At 39.3% G+C, this 18,455-nt stretch overlaps 1 protein-coding gene across 1 annotated transcript in view; it reads right to left on the bottom strand.

Annotated features, from left to right (window-relative positions):
• LOC115232623 (cadherin-like and PC-esterase domain-containing protein 1) overlaps positions 1 to 13,522 on the bottom strand; it is a 201,965-nt gene extending 188,443 nt beyond the window's left edge. The window contains exon 1 of the mRNA XM_029802617.2: positions 12,950 to 13,522. The gene's annotated coding sequence lies outside the window, so the exon portion shown is untranslated. The remainder of the gene's footprint in view (positions 1 to 12,949) is intronic.
• Positions 13,523 to 18,455: the final 4,933 nt, after the last annotated feature.

Below are 18,455 nucleotides of genomic sequence, written 5' to 3'. Positions count from 1 at the left end.
ATCAGACCTGAATTTATTGGAGTATATAAATATATTCACTTATAGAACATGTGTACTCTCTCTTTCCTACACACACAAACACACATACACACACACACGTGGTTGTGTGTATGTATGCATATATATATATATATATATATATATATATATATATATAATATATATATATATATATATAAATATGCATACATACACGTATATATATATTTGTGTGTATGTGTGTGTGTGTGCGCGCGTACACATGTGCTCCACTATAGACATCTCACCTCATCTAAAAACGAAGTGTTTTTCACTGAATATGATCAATAAATAATTAAAAATTAATTAAAGCTATGACAGCACTGTCTGTGGGAAGGAAATAAAACGGAATGGATGGGGGAATCTCAAATGTATGTGCGCGTGCATAAACGTATTAGTCAAGTAAATACACATTACACAATAAACATAAGCATTGCGCACGCGTAATGACACATTTTCCTCTGTGTGTGTGTATCTTGTCTTGAATGTGCGTGCGTCGTTTCTTCGTTCGCTTGTGTGTGTTTGTGTGGGCACATGTGTGAATGTGCGTGCGTATAGTTGTTTGCGAGTGTTTGTGTTTCGGTAAGAAAATAGCTTCATTAGCATATTTCTTTTTCCTATTTGTTTTTTACAGAAACTGTTCCATATAAACAAAAAGTGTAAAATGCTTCCCTCACTCTAGAGGTTCTAATTCAAGTTAAACGATTGTATTGGGGGAAATTAAGAGTCAAAAGGAACGTAGCGTAAATAAATCCAAAGATCAAACCATCGGTCACACGACAGTTCAAGTAATGATTTTCAACTCTCTCATAACTTTCACTACATTGTATCGCAACCCACCTAAGACAAGTATGCAAATGAGCGAATTCCTTAAAACGTTTCACAACGAATTTCAGTGTTTGTTACTAGATTCTGTGCTTTGAGTCCAAATCTTACAGCGGTCAACTTTATAATTTATTTTCGCATGATCGATAAATAAAGTATTGGTCTCTTTTTGGATTCTTGTCTCTCTTTTGAAACGCCGAAGTTATATGTGACTGTAATTTGACAGAACTACGGCCTTACTGTAAAACTAATCAAGAAACTTATAGTTGGTCGGCTAAACCTATAAGGTGGTAAGGTATAAGCTGAAGCGATTATCCTTTTAAAGAAAGGAGTCTATAAAAATTGACCAAGTAATTCAATGGCATATATTTTAACGGCATTCGAATGATGAAAGAGATGATCGAACTTGAGGGAATTCGAAGTCAGATCGTTGAAATGGTTAAGTATCGCAGTGTCCTATCAGTCAACTATCCACTTCTCTGATGATAAGAATTATATTTTTTAACAAGTAGAAAACGGCTCGGTTTAAAGGAGGTGACAAGCGATGCAAATATTTACCTCGTACTTATTCTGAGGTTCCTCCAAAGTTTCCCTGGAGTTACGTTACTCGACAGGGTGCGTAGCTCGGAGATCAAGGAGTCTTTCGGTTGAGCCGCTGTTTCTCTGCATTGAGAGTTCCAAACTCCGATACGACGGACCTGTGATTAAGATGTCGTAGGATAGAATCACAAGACGGATTCTTGAAACCGAGCCAACCGGCAGGAGATCTAGGAGTAGGCCAAAAGCGAGATGATCGGATAACAACCATAATCTGAGTTAGTCGCGCTAGAGAATCAGCTGGAAAGTATAATTGATAGTTGCTTCTGATAGAACCATATGGAAGAGGTGCCTGAGGACTCTACCTCAAACCCCCTCCCAGGATAGCGAGCGGAGAAGATGTATCGATGGATGTAATTATTCTATCAACACTGGAAGGATTATGGGTAAAGTTGATCCGTACGGAATTTAAACTGAGAACGTGAACGGGTGTCACTAATACTGCAAAATATTTGTCGAACCTTATAATTCCAAAACTAGGCACAAGAGGCAGCAGTTTTGTATGGAGAATGCTAGTCGATTACACTGACCCCAGTGATGAACTGCTATTTATTTTATCGGTACCAAAAGGCAAAGTTGGCCTCGGTAGAATTTGAACTCAAAACGTAACAGAACGCAAAGAGCCGGAAGAGATGTCGCTGAGCAATTTTTTCCGACGCTCAAATGATTCCACTAGCTCGCCGCCTTCATAACTATAGTAGGGTAGGATAAAGATCCTTCCCGAGTCATATAAACTCATATGGCCGATTTTCCGGTTTCCAAGGCGTATATATTCGCCACTTGGATGGGACGCCAGTCTGTTGCAGGATTACTTATTGTTGCCAGCTGAAGGGATTGGGGTAAGGTGAATTTGCTTTAGAGCACGATGCGTCACTCGGTCCATGAATCGAAACCACAATCCTACGATTATGAGACCAACGGCCTAACCACTAGGCCAAGCACCTCCAGAATAACTATAATAGTAATAATCCTTTCTACTATAGGCCTGAAATTTTGGAGGAGGAGACTAATCGATTACATCGACACCAGTGCGTAACTGGTACTTATTTAATCGACCCCGAAAGGATGAAAGCCAAAGTCGACCTCGACGGAATTTGAACTCAGAACGTAACGGCAGACGAAATACCTATTTCTTTACTACCCACAAGGGGCTAAACACAGAGGGGACAAACAAGGAAAGACAAACGGATTAAGTCGATTACATCAACCCCAGTACGTAACTGGTACTTAACATAACGGCAGACGAAATACTTATTTCTTTATTACCCGCAAGGGGCTAAACACAGAGGGAACAAACAAGGACAGACATAGATATTAAGTCGATTACATCGACCCCAGTTCGTAACTGGTACTTAATTTATCGACCCCGAAAGGATGAAAGGCAAAGTCGACCTCGGCGGAATTTGAACTCACAACGTAACGCAGACGAAATACCGCTAAGCATTTCGCCCAGTTCATCGCCTTATAATAATAATAATAATAAGAAGAAGAAGAATGATTTCAAATTGTTGCCACAAGGGCAGCTTGGGGGAGGGGATTAAGTCGATTACATCGACCCCAGTGTTTCACTGCTACTTAATTTATCGACCCCGAAAAGATAATAATAACAATGATAGCTTTTTTTTTTTTACATTGGTACAAGGCTGTAAATCTATTGATTGAATTGCGTCCAGTGTATTACATGTACATGCATTATCGATTACACAAGGATGAAAAGCAAACGATTTCTCACATTGGCACTTCGCCATAATTTATCGGAGAGTGACAGAGTCGATTGAATTTATTCTCTAGTCGACGTATTAATTCCAGAGGAATGAAAGGCAATGCTAACATGTTGACCTTGGCAGAATATGAATTCAGAAAGTAAAAGGTCATAACTAAACCTAATACCTACATCTGTCCGGATTGACAATGTTTTTGTACATAGTCATTTCCCCTCTCTTCAGGGAGCAGACCTGGCCAACGTTGAATTTTCAGTGGACAACCAATAGTTTTCCATTTAGCAAATCTTCCCTTTCCACTTCACTGATGCTGTGGTTTTTAAACTTTTTATCTTTTACTTGTTTTCAGTCATTAGACAGAGGCCATGCTGGAGCATCGCCTTGAAGAAGGTTAGTCAAACGAATCTCCCAAATAATTTTTTGTGTGTTGCAAAGGCTGGTTGATGCTTTTTTGGTATCACTGACTTCGTAGGCGAACTCTAATCGCAAATACCCTGAACAAATGCTGTAATGCATTTTACCAATAGTAATAACAATTTTGCTAATCTGCCGACCTTCACTAATGGTTATCAGATTGCGCTACAAACAACGAATTACTCTACTTTTCAGGACTGCAAGCTACTCTAAAATTTCAAATGTTAGAAACGTATTGAATCATCAACTAATTAGATTGGGATGTGCAGAGGGACTGACTCTGCCCATTCACTCACACACACACACACATATATATATATATATATATATATATATATATATAATATATATATATATATATATATATATGGATGGATGGATAGACGGACGGACAGGCAGGCAGGCATGCAGGCTGACTGATTGATTGATTGATAATTTAAAAAATTTTAACTTTCGGTTCCTTTCTAACACAATCTGCTATTTTATGAAAATTTTGTGCTACTGTGTTTCATGAAATTGATTTGGCAATCGCATCTGGATTGGTAGTTTATTTTATTGATTGCACAGTAGAACAAAAGCTGACTTCGGTGGAATTTGAACTCAGAACGTAAACTGACAGCAGAAATGCGGCTTAGCATTTTATCCGGCATGGTAACCATTCTGCCAGCTCGCCACCTTTTCCTTGCCACTAATAATCCCTACTATAGGCACAAGACTTGAAATTTCAGGAAAGGAACTAGTCGATTACATTGACCCCAGTACTCAACTAGTACATATTTTATCGACCCCGAAAAATGAAAAGCAAAATCGATATCGGCAGAATTGGTATCCAGAACGCAAAGACAGACGAAATGCCGCTAAGTTTTTTATCCGGTGTGCTAACAGTTTTGTCAGCTCGCCGCCTAATCCTTGCTCCAAATAATTAATTCTTCTATAGGCACAGGGTCAGAATTTTGGTGAGAGGGAACTATTCGATTACATCGACCCCGGTACTTGACTAGTACTTTATTTCATCGACCCAAAAGGAGAAAAAGCAAAGTTGATCTTGGCGAAATTTGAACTGAAAACGTAAAAACGGACGAAATAGCGCAAGGTATTTTGCCCGGAGTGCTAACGATTCTCCCAGTCGGTGAGCTCGCAAAATCGTTAGCGTGTCGGACAAAATATTTGACTGCATTACTTCTGGTTCTGAGTTCACATCCTGCCGAGGTCAACTTTGTTTTTCATCCTTCCGGGGCCAATAAAATAAAGTATCAGTCTAGCATCGGGGTCGATGTAATCTCCCTAAATATGCTGGCTTTGTTCCAAAATTGAACCTTTTTAATTATCATTATTTTTAACATAGGTGTAAGGTGACATGTTTATAGAGTACAATCTATTTTATGATCGTAATGTTTCACAGTTACTTATCGATCCCAAAAGGAGGAAAACAAAATCAGCTTCGATTCGAGTTGTACTTTCAAATTGTTAAGGGGTGTAACTAAATATAGGGTTGAAATTTTGGCACAAGGCCAGTAATTTCGAGGGAGGGGATAAGTTGATTACATCGACCCCAGTGTTCAACTGGTACTTATTTTATCGACTCCAAAGGATGAAAAGTAAAGTCGACCCAGGTGGAATTTGAACTCAGGGCGTAAAGACGGGCGAAATGCTGCTAAGCGTTTTGCCCGGCGAACTAACGATTTTGCCGACCTTTCACATATTCTTGAGGGATTCTCCATGACTCCTTCACAGCGTAGGGTGGCTTATACTGAGAGATAATAAGTACACGAAAGACCCACATAGACAGAAAAAGAATAATCTACCCCAGTACGTGACTGGTAGTTTATCGACCTCGAAGAGATAAAAGGCGGAGAAGACCCCTGTTTGACCTACTACAAATTCTACCATCCAACAATAATGATGGTTTCTAACGTAAGCACAAGGGCACATGTTTTTGAGGATGATATATTCGATATATAGTGTTGTTGAGTGTAATAATATTTCAATAATTGTTTATATTATTTAATAACCTTTATTTTGTTAATTCTTATATATTATAATATTTAAATATATTTATTTAATATTCGATTAATCGATCCCGAAATTTTGATTGGTATTCATTCCATCGATTCCAGGGGATGAAAGAAAGGTAAAATTGGCCCCGGCGAGGTCTTAACACAAAACGTCCTGGGTTGTAATCGAATACCAAATTATAATCATTTTCAGCATTGGCACCAGACCACATCTTGATACCAAATAGGGTTTTAAATGTAGCAAACACATACACTACACACACACACACACACACACACACACACACACACACACACACACACACACACACACACACACACACACACACACACACAGATGCCAGGTATAAAAACTAAATAGCTAGCTAGCTGTAATAGCTTAAACAAGAGCGTCATCTTCGCGGAGCAATACAAAGAAAAGTATTTACTGGTTCTGAAGAGGAAGTCTAGACAGCTCTTTGGGGTGCATTTTGAAATCGCCTGAAGAGAACATCAATAAATGTGTAGTTCAACATTTGTGGCTACGTAGATGGTTTTAGTTGCGTGTTGTTCAAGAATAATCATAATACAGAGATTGAGGTGCCATCCTATTTCCTGAATATGTATCATGATTGTGCCTTCCACTGGACTAGAGATCAAATTGTTATGTATCTTGGAGGATGCCTTAAGATATATATTTAATTAAGTGAATCATGGACAAAGAACAGGTTTCAGGTAGGTGTGAATGTATAATAACGCCTATAAGCGGAATGTTGCAGGTCTGAAGAAAGGTACACATTGGGCAAAATGCTTAACAGAATTTCGTCTGTCTTTACGTTCTGAGTTCAAATTCCGCCAGGTCTACTTTGCCTTTCATCCTTTTGGAGTCGATAAAATAAGTACCAGTTGAGCACTGGGGTCGATATAACCAATTTACCCCGAAACTGCTGCTCTTGTACAAAAGTTTGAAACCATTATTTGCATAGGAGTAGGTAGTCTTTATCTTGAACGGCAACAGGTGGTGAAGCTCCAAACTTAACCGCATCAGCTGGTGAGGTTCCAGCTCCTGAGTTCAAATGTTTTGGAGAGTATTGGGTTAATCCTTAATCACTACAATTTCCAGGTTTTCTCTGACGCGGGTTGATAGAACCTCTTAAGTTATGGGTCAAATAGCAGAAGATTGTTATGTGGCTAAAGCATACAGAAGACATAGGAGGGCTGACCCTAGATATGTATCACAGGCCCACCTGTGTGGGGAATATTCTGTGGTCAAATGAATCAGTTCCTCTCCATAAGAGTTATACAGGATGTATCTGAAGGGTATACTTGAGCAAGCAGAAGACGAACAGAGTAAACCATGATTAATTCGGCAGAAAGCAACAGGAAATCACTATTGTATATTACCCAAGAAAAATCAATGAATCATCAAACTTCGATGTGGTCATCCAAGATTGCTGACACCTGAAAGCATAGCACTTGAGGAGAAAGAGAGAGAGCGACGGACAGGGACAGACAGACAGACAGACACAAGTGGGCTGAGAAAGAGTGGAAAGACATAACCAATCTTTGGAGTATTTTAAAGTTGATAGAGCGCAGGCTATAGAGAGCCACACCACCGCACGATCGAATGATGCGATCTCTCAAGAATCTTCCGATCTAAGGTCAGAGAGCCGGATGAAGCTCATAGGCGGGGAGCTAAGATAAGAAATATACCAGACGCTATCGAATGCTTCGCTAATATCAATTGCAAGAAGGATATTGTCACCGTATTTCTTAGATCTGGGGACCAAAGGTACGTGATTTAGAAGAGCAGTTCCGCAGATTAGGTTTTACTTAAACCGAACATAGGAGAGACGAGGACACAAGATGTTGTAGAATGCGATTGATAACGGTTGCCTTTATCAATTTGAAGATGACAAAAGTGAAATTGATAGCTGGAAGACAAATGGATTACTGTTCTTGAGAGTGGAGTTGTGACATGTTTTGAAAGATCGGGATAGACCCTTAGATTGGGAGAGAAAAGGAGAGAAAGCGTTTGACAAAGATGAAGTAGCGGTTAGCTCTGAGTGCAATATATGAGAGTAACAGAAGAGACGTCACACACACACGTGTGTGTGTGTGTGTGTGTGTGTGTGTGTGTGGTGAAATTATCTGCTCAAGGAAATCAGAAGTTTAAACTTGCTACTGGTGAAACGTTGCATTTTCCATCGCACCAGTTTATCTAAGCGTATTTGCCAGAACATTTCAAAGTTGCTCTCAGCCAGACTCTACCATTTAATCTCGGACTAACTAGCCGTGTTGTCTTACTGGGTTCACCCCTCCGTCATCTGACTACTGGCCGTCAAATCAAATTCATTATGCACATCTTCCATTATTAAGAGAGAGCCCAGCAAGCTGTTAGAAATAGCAATCAAACCTGCCTCAAATCACTACACCCAACTTCCTTTTTAAAAAACTGAAAGGCACACTGGATAATGTAGGCATAGAAACAATGTCCGAATCAAATACGATTGATGATCACGACTGGAACTCATTTTGATAATTGAACTGTTTAATCAGAATATTGATATTGCCATCGACAACAACTGACAGTCATATTAAATTTGTTATGCATAAAGCAGCTTCCACCGGGTAAAAAGGTCAGCGTGTGAAGCCCTATGTGGTTGTGCGACCTGCTAGAAATAGCAGGACATTATGGAAATGTGTTTCTAAGTACACTTTGCCTCAAAATAAGATACAATAATCAAAGTTGAGGCAACTTTGAATTTTCGTCTATATATATATGTATATGAAATAACTTCCAAGTTTCTTCTGTTTAGTAGATATATTCATTTAGATTCCACGTACACACACGAAAGCTCATGCACACACACATACGCAGAGAGAGATAGGGGGAGGACCGTGAGTGTGGAAGACATGAGTGTTACTTTATTATAATAAAAGTAAGCGGCGAGCTGGCAGAAACGTTAGCACGCCGGGCGAAATGCGTAGCCGTATTTCGTCCGCCGCTGCGTTCTGAGTTCAAATTCCGCCGAGGTCGACTTTGCCTTTCATCCATTTGGGGTCGATTAAATAAGTACCAGTTACGCACTGGGGTCGATATAATCGACTTAATCAGTTTGTCTGTCCTTGTTTCTCCTCTCTGTGTTTAGCCCCTTGTGGGTAGTAAAGAAATAGGTATTTCGCCCGTCGCTACGTTCTGAGTTCAAATTCCGCCGAGGTCGACTTTGCCTTTCATCCTTTCGGGATCGACAAAATAAGTACTGGCTGAGTACTGGAGTCGATGTAATCGACTTGCTCCCGCCCCCAGAATTCAAGCCTTGTGCCTATAGCAGAAAGGATTATAACGAAAGTATCGTGGTTTAGTGCAATAAGCACCACGATCGCCTGGCAAGCGATAAATATGTGGTTCGGCTACACACACACACACACACATACATATATATATATATTCTTTTATTTGTTTCATTCGACTGCGGTCATGCTGGAGCACCTCTTTGAATGATTTTAGTCGAACAGATCTACCCCCAGATTTATTTTTTTGTGCCTAGTACTTATTCTATCGATATCTTGAGCCGAACCGTTAAGTTACTGGGACGTAAACACACCACCATCGGTTGTCAATGGCTGATGGGGGCGGGGACAAATAAAGACACACTATATATATATATACGATGGGCTTCTTTCAGTTTCCGTCTACCAAATACACTCACAAGGCCTGTATCGGCCCGAGGCTATAGTAGAAGACACTTGCCCAAGGTGCCACGCAGTGGGACTGAACCCGGAACCATGTGGTTGGGAAGCAAGCTTCTTACTACACAGCCATATAAATATCTACATTATTCAGAGAGACATACGCATGCTTGTATAAATGTGTGACGCATGTATGCGTCACACATTTCTAACAGAGTGTGGACCTGACGTTTTAGTTTCTAAACTAGTCTCAATATATTCTCTCTCTAGGCGGCGAGCTGGCAGAATCGTTAGCACGCCGGGCGAAGTGCTTAGCAGTATTTCGTCTGCCGCTACGTTCTGAGTTCAAATTCCGCCGAGGTCGACTTTGCCTTTCATTCTTTCAGGGTCGATATAATCGACTTAAGCCGTTTGTCTGTCCTTGTTTGTCCCTTCTGTGTGTAGCCCCTTGTAGGTAGTAAAGAAATAGGTATTTTGTGTCTTTACGTTCTGAGTTCAAATTCCGCCGATGTTGACTTTGCCTTTCATCCTTTCGGGGTCGATAAATGAAGTACCAGTTGCGTGCCGGCGTCGATGTAATCAACTGGCCCCTCCCCCAAAATTTCGGGCCTTGTGCCTAGAGCAGAAAATAATATATTCTCTCTCTTTTTTAATTATTATCTTACAAGTCATTCAGTTACTTAAAGCAGAAACAATGAAATCTCTTTTCTACTGCAGCCACAAGAGGTGAAATGTTCGTGGAGGGGGCTAGACGATTACATCGACCCCAGTGCCTGATTGGTACTTATTTTATCAACCCTAAAAGGATAAAAAGCGTAGTCGACCTCAGCGGAATTTGAACTCTGAACGTAAAGACGGACGAAGTGCTGCTATGCATTTTGCTCGGCGTGCTAACGAGTCAGCCACCTCGCCGTCTTTACACAGTGAAATACCAAAACATATTACATATGGGTGATTGTGAGTATGTTATGCGCAGATACGCACAAATACACATACGCACAGATGTATGTGTGCATGCACACACAAACACACACACACACACACACACACACACACAAAGTTAATGTTTGTTTTTACGTCAAAGTTATATATAAAAACAATTTAAGCTGAAGATTGAATCAGTACTATTAAAGTTCCCCTTGTAAAAGTTTAGTATATATACATGTGTGTGTGTGTATGCGTGTATGTGCAATGAGGGATGGATGGAGGAGGGGCATCATCAAAAAAGGTATGCAAGGCCAGGGAAAATAATTAAACATTCACCGAAATAGAAAGAGAATGTATGCGTCAGTCCACGTATATCTGTGTGTGGTGTGTATGCGTACGTAAGTTCGCGCGTGTATATATATATATATAAGATTAGCCGTGATTGGATATTTAATACTGTACATTTCGGATAATATCTATATTTATACACACACATACACACACACACACACACACAACACACACACACACACACACACACACACACACAAAGTTAATGTTGTTTTTACGTCAAAGTTATATATAAAAACAATTTAAGCTGAAGATTGAATCAGTACTATTAAAGTTCCCCTTGTAAAAGTTTAGTATATATACATGTGTGTGTGTGTATGCGTGTATGTGCAATGAGGGATGGATGGAGGAGGGGCATCATCAAAAAAGGTATGCAAGGCCAGGGAAAATAATTAAACATTCACCGAAATAGAAAGAGAATGTATGCGTCAGTCCACGTATATCTGTGTGTGTGTGTGTATGCGTACGTAAGTTCGCGCGTGTATATATATATATATAAGATTAGCCGTGATTGGATATTTAATACTGTACATTTCGGATAATATCTATATTTATACACACACATACACACACACACACACACACATTCACACACACACACACACACATAAACGCACACGCGCGCACACACGATGACTGTGTGCGGTTCGGTCGTTCAGTTCCGCTGCTTGGAAAACTTGGGTAAGTTTCTTTTGCTATGGCCTCGGGTCGACCAATGTCTTCTGAGTGAATTTGGTAGATGGAAACTGTGTGGAACCCCGCAGTGTGTATATGTATATATGCGCGTTTTTTTTTTTTTTGTGTGTCTTTCCTCGTTTGACAAGTACTGGTTTCTTTAAGTTCCTGTAATTTAACGGTTCAGCAAAACACTGATAAAATAAGCACTGGGAATCGATTTGCTTCAAGCAAATGGGAAGCAGTAAGTGAAGTAGATGGTGAATATGCTCCGGAATAATCATATTAAGGATGTTTTTGTTATGTTATTGTTTTTGTTGAATAAAATTTGTAGAAAAAAGCCGCAATAATTATGCACCAACCCATTTCCCTATATATATTATATGTTTCTGTGTCTGTGTTTATATCCCCAACATCGCTTGACAACCGATGTTGGTGTGTTTACGTCCCCGTAACTTGTCGGTTCGGCAAAAGAAAACCGATAGAATAAGTACTAAGCTTACAAAGAATAAGTCGTGGGGTCGATTTGTTCGAATAAAGGCAGTACTCCAGCATGGCCACAGTCAAATGACTGGAAGAAATAAAAGAAAAAAATAAACCAATATATCTTTATTCATAGGATAAATGATAAATTTCCTTCCTTGAATCCTATAGACTCATAAGGGCCGGTTTCCCCAGTTTCCGTGGCGCATAAAATTCCCCATTTGGACGCAACACCTGTCTGTCACAGAATTACTAATTTTTGCCAGCAGGGTGGTCTGGAGCAGTGTGAAATGAAGTGTTTTGTTCAAAGAACACAACGCGTCACCTGGTCCAGGAATCGAAACCACAATCCTACGATAAGTCAAACACCTTAACCATTGAGCCGCATGCCTCTACATAAACATACTCTTATATACGCGTGCGCACACGCACACACACACACACACACGCACAATACACACATACGCATATACAAAGACACGCTCACAGATATGTATACACATATACAGATATGTACACACACACACATACACACACACCTATATACATACATTCATACCTTATATATATATATATATATATATATATATAATAAATTAATAAATAAAACATATGCATATATACATACATATATGTACGTACCTACCTCTACATGTATATATACATGCATATATGGCTACAGGACATATATACATATATATATATATATATATATATATATATATTTATACACACACGCACACACCTATATATATATATATATATATATATATATATATATATATATATATATGCACACACCTATACACACACATACCTATACACACGCACACCTATATATAGGTGCGTTTGTGTATTTTGCATGTATATATGAATATGCATATTAATGTGGGAACATACATAATATTATTTGCATGTATGCGCGTATGTGCATGAGAGAAAGCGAGGGGGGGGGCATGCGCCCGTGCATAAAACATTAAATGAATGAACAAATCTGATGATGGAACGAAGAAATGAATGAATGCAACATTATATGTATATCGGTGGTTTGATATGAGACTGTAGAAAAGTAGACAAGAAAATACTTTCATTGAAAGAAACACCAACTTGTAAACAAAAATAACAAAGCAAATATATCAAGTAAAAAAAAGCAAAGCAAAGCAAAAGAAAACAGTCAGTATTAAAATAATGAAACCAGTAAACATTAAATAATTACTATTAATTAATAAAGAATTATTAATAATATCTTACATGAAATTGTATCTTCGTTTCACGTTGACTATAAGCTTAGTTCCCAGTTGTCGAAGTTTATACAACTTGCATGTCGTTCTCCTTGTCACTTTATAACTGACACACACTGAGAGGAACTTGTTAGCGAAAAACTCTGCCAAGCTCCTCTTGTTATTGTTTTATTGATATTTTTTGTATTTCTACATCCTTTTTTTTTTATTTGTTTGTTGGTTTGTTGTTGCTTGCTGCTATTTTTTATTCTTTATTTTCTTTTCTCTCACTCTCTCTCTCTCTCTCTCTCTCTCTCGCTCTTTTCACTTGTTTTTCGTCTTTACCTCGCAACTACCAATCATTTCCAGCACCATCATCGTTGCCGCTACTCCAGCGACTACTACTACTACTACTACAGCTACTACTGCTACTACTGTTACTCTGCTACCACCGCCATCTCCGCCACTGACACCATCGCAATAATCACTACCATTACCGCTACCACCTCATATTATTATTATTATTTATTATTATTATTTATTATTATTATTATTTTTTCTTTTTATGTCCTAAAGCATATAAGAGTCAGCTTCCCGCTACCTTCCACCCCTGTAGGTGTTTCCGTAGCGATGGTGTCTGTATGTCTGTCCGTCAGCCAGCCGAAGCAAACCACGTGCAGAGGAGAGATGGAGAGATAGATAGATAGATAGAAAGAAAGAGAGAGAGAGAGAGAGAGAGAGGCATGAAAAGAGATATCGGGAGAGTGTGAGAGAGGTGATGATGAAGATGATGACGGTGGTGGTGTAGAAAGTGGAGAAGGGGCAGATTAAAAGTAAATATACTAAACCAAGCATAAAATACATTAAGAGAAGACAAAAAGAGAAACACAAATAAGAAGAAAAGATGCCTGGATTCTCGATCGAAATCATTAAAAAAAAATTAGTTGCTACTACTACTACTACTACTACTACGACCACAAGAAAAATACGACATGAAGAATAAACAAACCTGTAAAAAAACTATATAACGCTACCCCCTAATGGATTAACGTAACAAATTAGCTAAGTGTTTAGGATATGAGATTGACACTTGCCATACCCCAATTCCATCATACCGCATAACGCAAGAGGGGAGCTTCACTTGAATCAAACGAGCAAGGTGGTGGTAAAAGAGAGGGCTTAGTGTACCGGTTTCGATTCCCGCTTCAGGTCAATCCCACTTTCACCCGCTTTTTTTTTTTTTTTTTTTTTTTTTAGAATTTAATTTTATAAGCTAAGCAGGATCGATATAGCATTGGAAAACATGTTTAAAATATGTTAACGTTCTATGTTCTGAGTTCAAATCCCGTCAAGTTCAACTTTACCTTTCATTGGTTCATGGAAAGATAAAATGAATACTTGTCAAGCAAGTACTGGGTTCGATTTATTCAACTTGTTCCCTGCTCTCAAATTAGGAAGAATTATTATTAGCCGGATCGTTAGTCCGACGGACAAAATAAAGGCGGTGAGTTGGAAGAATAGTTTGTGCGCGGGACAAAATGCTTAGCAACATTTCTTATTTCTTTATTGCCCACAAGGGGCTAAACATAAAGGGGACAAACAAGGACAGACAAACGTATTAAGTCGATTACATCGACTCCGGCACGCAACTGGTACTTAATTTATCGACCCCGAAAGGATGAAAGGCAAAGTCGACCTCAGCAGAATTTGAACTCAGAACGTAGCTGCAGACGAAATACCTATTTCTTTATTATCCACAAGGGGCTAAACACAGAGGGAACAAACAAGGACAGACAAACGGATTAAGTCGATTATATCGACCCAGTGCGTATCTGGTACTTATTTAATCAACCCCGAAAAGATGAAAGGCAAAGTCGACCTCGGCGGAATTTGAACTCACAACGTAACGGCAGACGAAATAAGGCTACGCATTTCGCCCGGTGTGCTAACGTTTCTGCCAGCTCGCCGCCTTTCTATCGACTTTTTATGTTCCGAGCTCAAATTCCACCGATGTTGACTTTGCCTTTCATCCTTTCGGGATCGATAAATCAAGTACCAGTTGAGTACTGGGGTCGATGTGATCGACTGTCCTCCTCCCCAGAAAATCCAGGTCTTGTACCTATAGTAGAAAGGATTATTATTATCATTACTTTTCCTGGGACAAGAGGGACAAAGTGATCAAATTATGCTGGGGTCAGTAGTCTGGGACTTTCCCAGAGGCACCTAAAGACCAAGTGGTTGTGAAAACCTCAACTCAAAGGCCAGGCAGGTGGCCATGTTCTATCGGACGAAGTTGTTCAACGTGCCTTCCTTACCTTATCCGCCCACTACGAAAATCGAAAACGGCACACATAGCAACATTACGTCGCAGTTACTGTACCTCAACCGGTCCAGCTTTCTTTAATACCATACCAAAATACGTCAAAACGGAAACGGATCCCATAAAATTCAAAAGTTTAATGGACAAATTTCTTCAAAAAATCCCGGACGAACCTCCTACACCCGGATATGTCTTCAACAATAATAACTCTTTACTAGAGTGGGCTATGGTGCCTCATATATGACTAAAAAACTTCACCAGCTGGTGCTATTAAGTTAGACATGGCCTGGGCCTATACTGGCCGAAAACTACACAGTAAACACACACACACATAGATATCTTTTTTTTTGTTCTTCTACTTGTTTCAGTTATTAGACTGGGGCCATGCTGGGGCAGGCTGTGTGGTAAGAAGCTTGCTTCCCAACCACATGGTTCTGGGTTGAGTCCCACTACATGGCACCTTGGGCGAGTGTCTTCTATAGTCTCAGGCCAACCAAAGCCTTGTGAGTGGATTTGGTAGACGAAAACTGAAAGAAGACTGTCGTATCTATCTATCTATCTATCTATCTATCTATCTATCTATCTATCTATCTATCTATCTATCTATCTATCTATCAGTCTGTCTGTCTATAATATGTACACACACACACACACACACACACACACACACACACACACACACATATATATATATATATATATATGTATGTATGTAAGTATATATATGTGTGTGTGTATGTGTGTGTATTGTTTTATTTATTTGTTTCATGTCATTTGACTGCGGCCATGCTGGAGTACTGCCTTTAATAGAATAAATCAACCCGACGGCTTATTCTTTGTTAGCCTAGTACTTATTCGTACTTATTCTATCGGTCTCTTTTGCAGAATCGCTAAGTTACGGAGACGTAAACACACCAACATCGGTTGTCACGCGATGTTTGGGGTGAGGGAACAAACACAGACACACAAACATACGCATATATGTTCAGTCCCACTGCGTGGCACCTTGGGCAAGTGTTTCTATTATAACCTCAGGCCGATCAAAGCCTTGTGAGTAAATTTAGTAGACTGAAACTGAAAGAAGCCTGTCGTATGTGTGAGTGTGTATATATATATATATATATATATATATATATTCGACAGGCGTATGAGTGTGTATATATATATATATATATATATATATATATATACGACAGGATTCTTTCAGTTTCCGTCTACCAAATAATGACCCGAGGCTATAGTTGAAAACACTTGCCCAAGGTGCCACGTAGTGGGACTGAACCCGGAACCATATGGTTAAGAAGCAAGCTTCTTACTACACACCCACGCCTGCACACACACACACACACACACACACACCACACACATACACACACACACATACTTACACACATACTTATATACATAGATATGTATGTATATATATATATATTATATATATGTACACACATACATACATACATACATACATACACACACATACATACATACATACATACATACATACGCGCACACATACATACATACATACATACATACATACATACATACATACATACATACATACATACATACATACATACATACAAGAGGTTCTGTCGCTGGCTTGTTGAATAAATGCTTTTTAACTTTGGCATATAAATATCACAATATACCTATTGCTAAATATGCCTTGTACCTAATCACAAATGAGATCAATATTGATTTCTAGCTGTTCCACAAGGTCACACACACAATCGTTGGGAGTTGAAAGGCATACAGTCGATTTCAATCGACCCCGCTACCTTTCCCCACCCCCGTCCCTCACCCTCACCGCTACCACTACCACCGCCGCCGCTACCGCCACCGCTGCCAACAACACATCATTTTAATGACACCGAATGGATGAAAAATGAAACTGAAGCTGATGATATCTGAACACAGAACAAACAGAATGGTAGAGTAACTAAATACCATAAAGATAAAATCCGGTTTTCGAGTAATCTGTTAAGGGTCGTAATCCCGAATATCATCTTTTCCCACGCCTCACGACATCTGAACTCGTTGAACACCCAACAAACACTGACATAACTACACTTTAGTGACCCCCCTCCCTACCCCCACTTTCTCCGGCTTTGTTTCATTATAATTCTCTTAATAATGCATATTTTATCTCTTTTATCCTTTTCTTGTTTCAGTCATTGAACTGCGGCCATGCTGGGGCACCGCCTTGAAAGGTTTTTAGTCGAATGAATCGACAACAGTACTTTTTTTTTAAGCCCGGTACTTATTCTATCGATAACTTTTGCTGAATCGCTGAGTTACGGAGACATGTAGAAACTAACACCGGTTGTCAAGCGAATAATCAGCCGAAATTGCGAGGATAATCTGGTTCTTGACTGAAGATAGAAAACTTCGAATGACCCGTCCTTATTTTCTTTGTATCGTCTTTCTGGATGTTTTGTTGTCCCCTTTTTGTATCACCTGGTTGTCCGGATGTTTTGCGTTCTTGTCCCATTTTGTCTATATATATATATATATATATATATATATATATATATATATATATATATATATATATATATATATATATAATATATATATAAACACATTCATACATACATACATACATACATACATACATATCTATATATATATATATATATATCCGACGGGCTTCTTTCAGTTTCCGTCTACCATATCCACTCACAAGGCTATACTAGGAGGGGCTGGACCCGGATACATGTAGTTGGGAAGCAATCTTCTTACCACACAGTCATGTTTTTATTACTAAAATGTTGCAGAGAGCCTAGCAGACTGGTGCAACGTTAAATGAAGTGCTTTGCTCAAAAGAAACAACGTACCAGCCGGCCCAGGACTAGAACCTACGACCTTGTGATTGTGAGCCCCAAAACCATACCTACTTGATTACACATCTCATTGCTCAATATAATGATGTCAAATAAAAGGGAATGAGACACATTCAGATTATTCTCGGTCTGTTAATAATCGGAATATTTTTCATATTATCATGTTGATAATGCAGTAAACATAGCTACGCACGAGCGTGCGTGTGTGTGTGTGTGTGTGTGTGTGTGTGTGTGTGTGCGTGCCTCTGTGTGTGTGTGTGTTTGTGTGTGTGTGTGCGCGCGCGCGCGCCCCCGCAGCGATCATGTAAAAGTTATGAATTGCTTAGCTTAATATGAACTTCTCTTTCTATTTACAAAAAATTCATCAA

Source organism: Octopus sinensis, linkage group LG2 (genome assembly GCF_006345805.1).
Source record: "Octopus sinensis linkage group LG2, ASM634580v1, whole genome shotgun sequence".
Classification (NCBI taxonomy): Eukaryota; Metazoa; Mollusca; class Cephalopoda; order Octopoda; family Octopodidae; genus Octopus; species Octopus sinensis.
The sequence above is the reverse complement of the archived record's forward strand: the minus strand, read 5'-3'. Positions and strand labels throughout refer to the sequence as shown.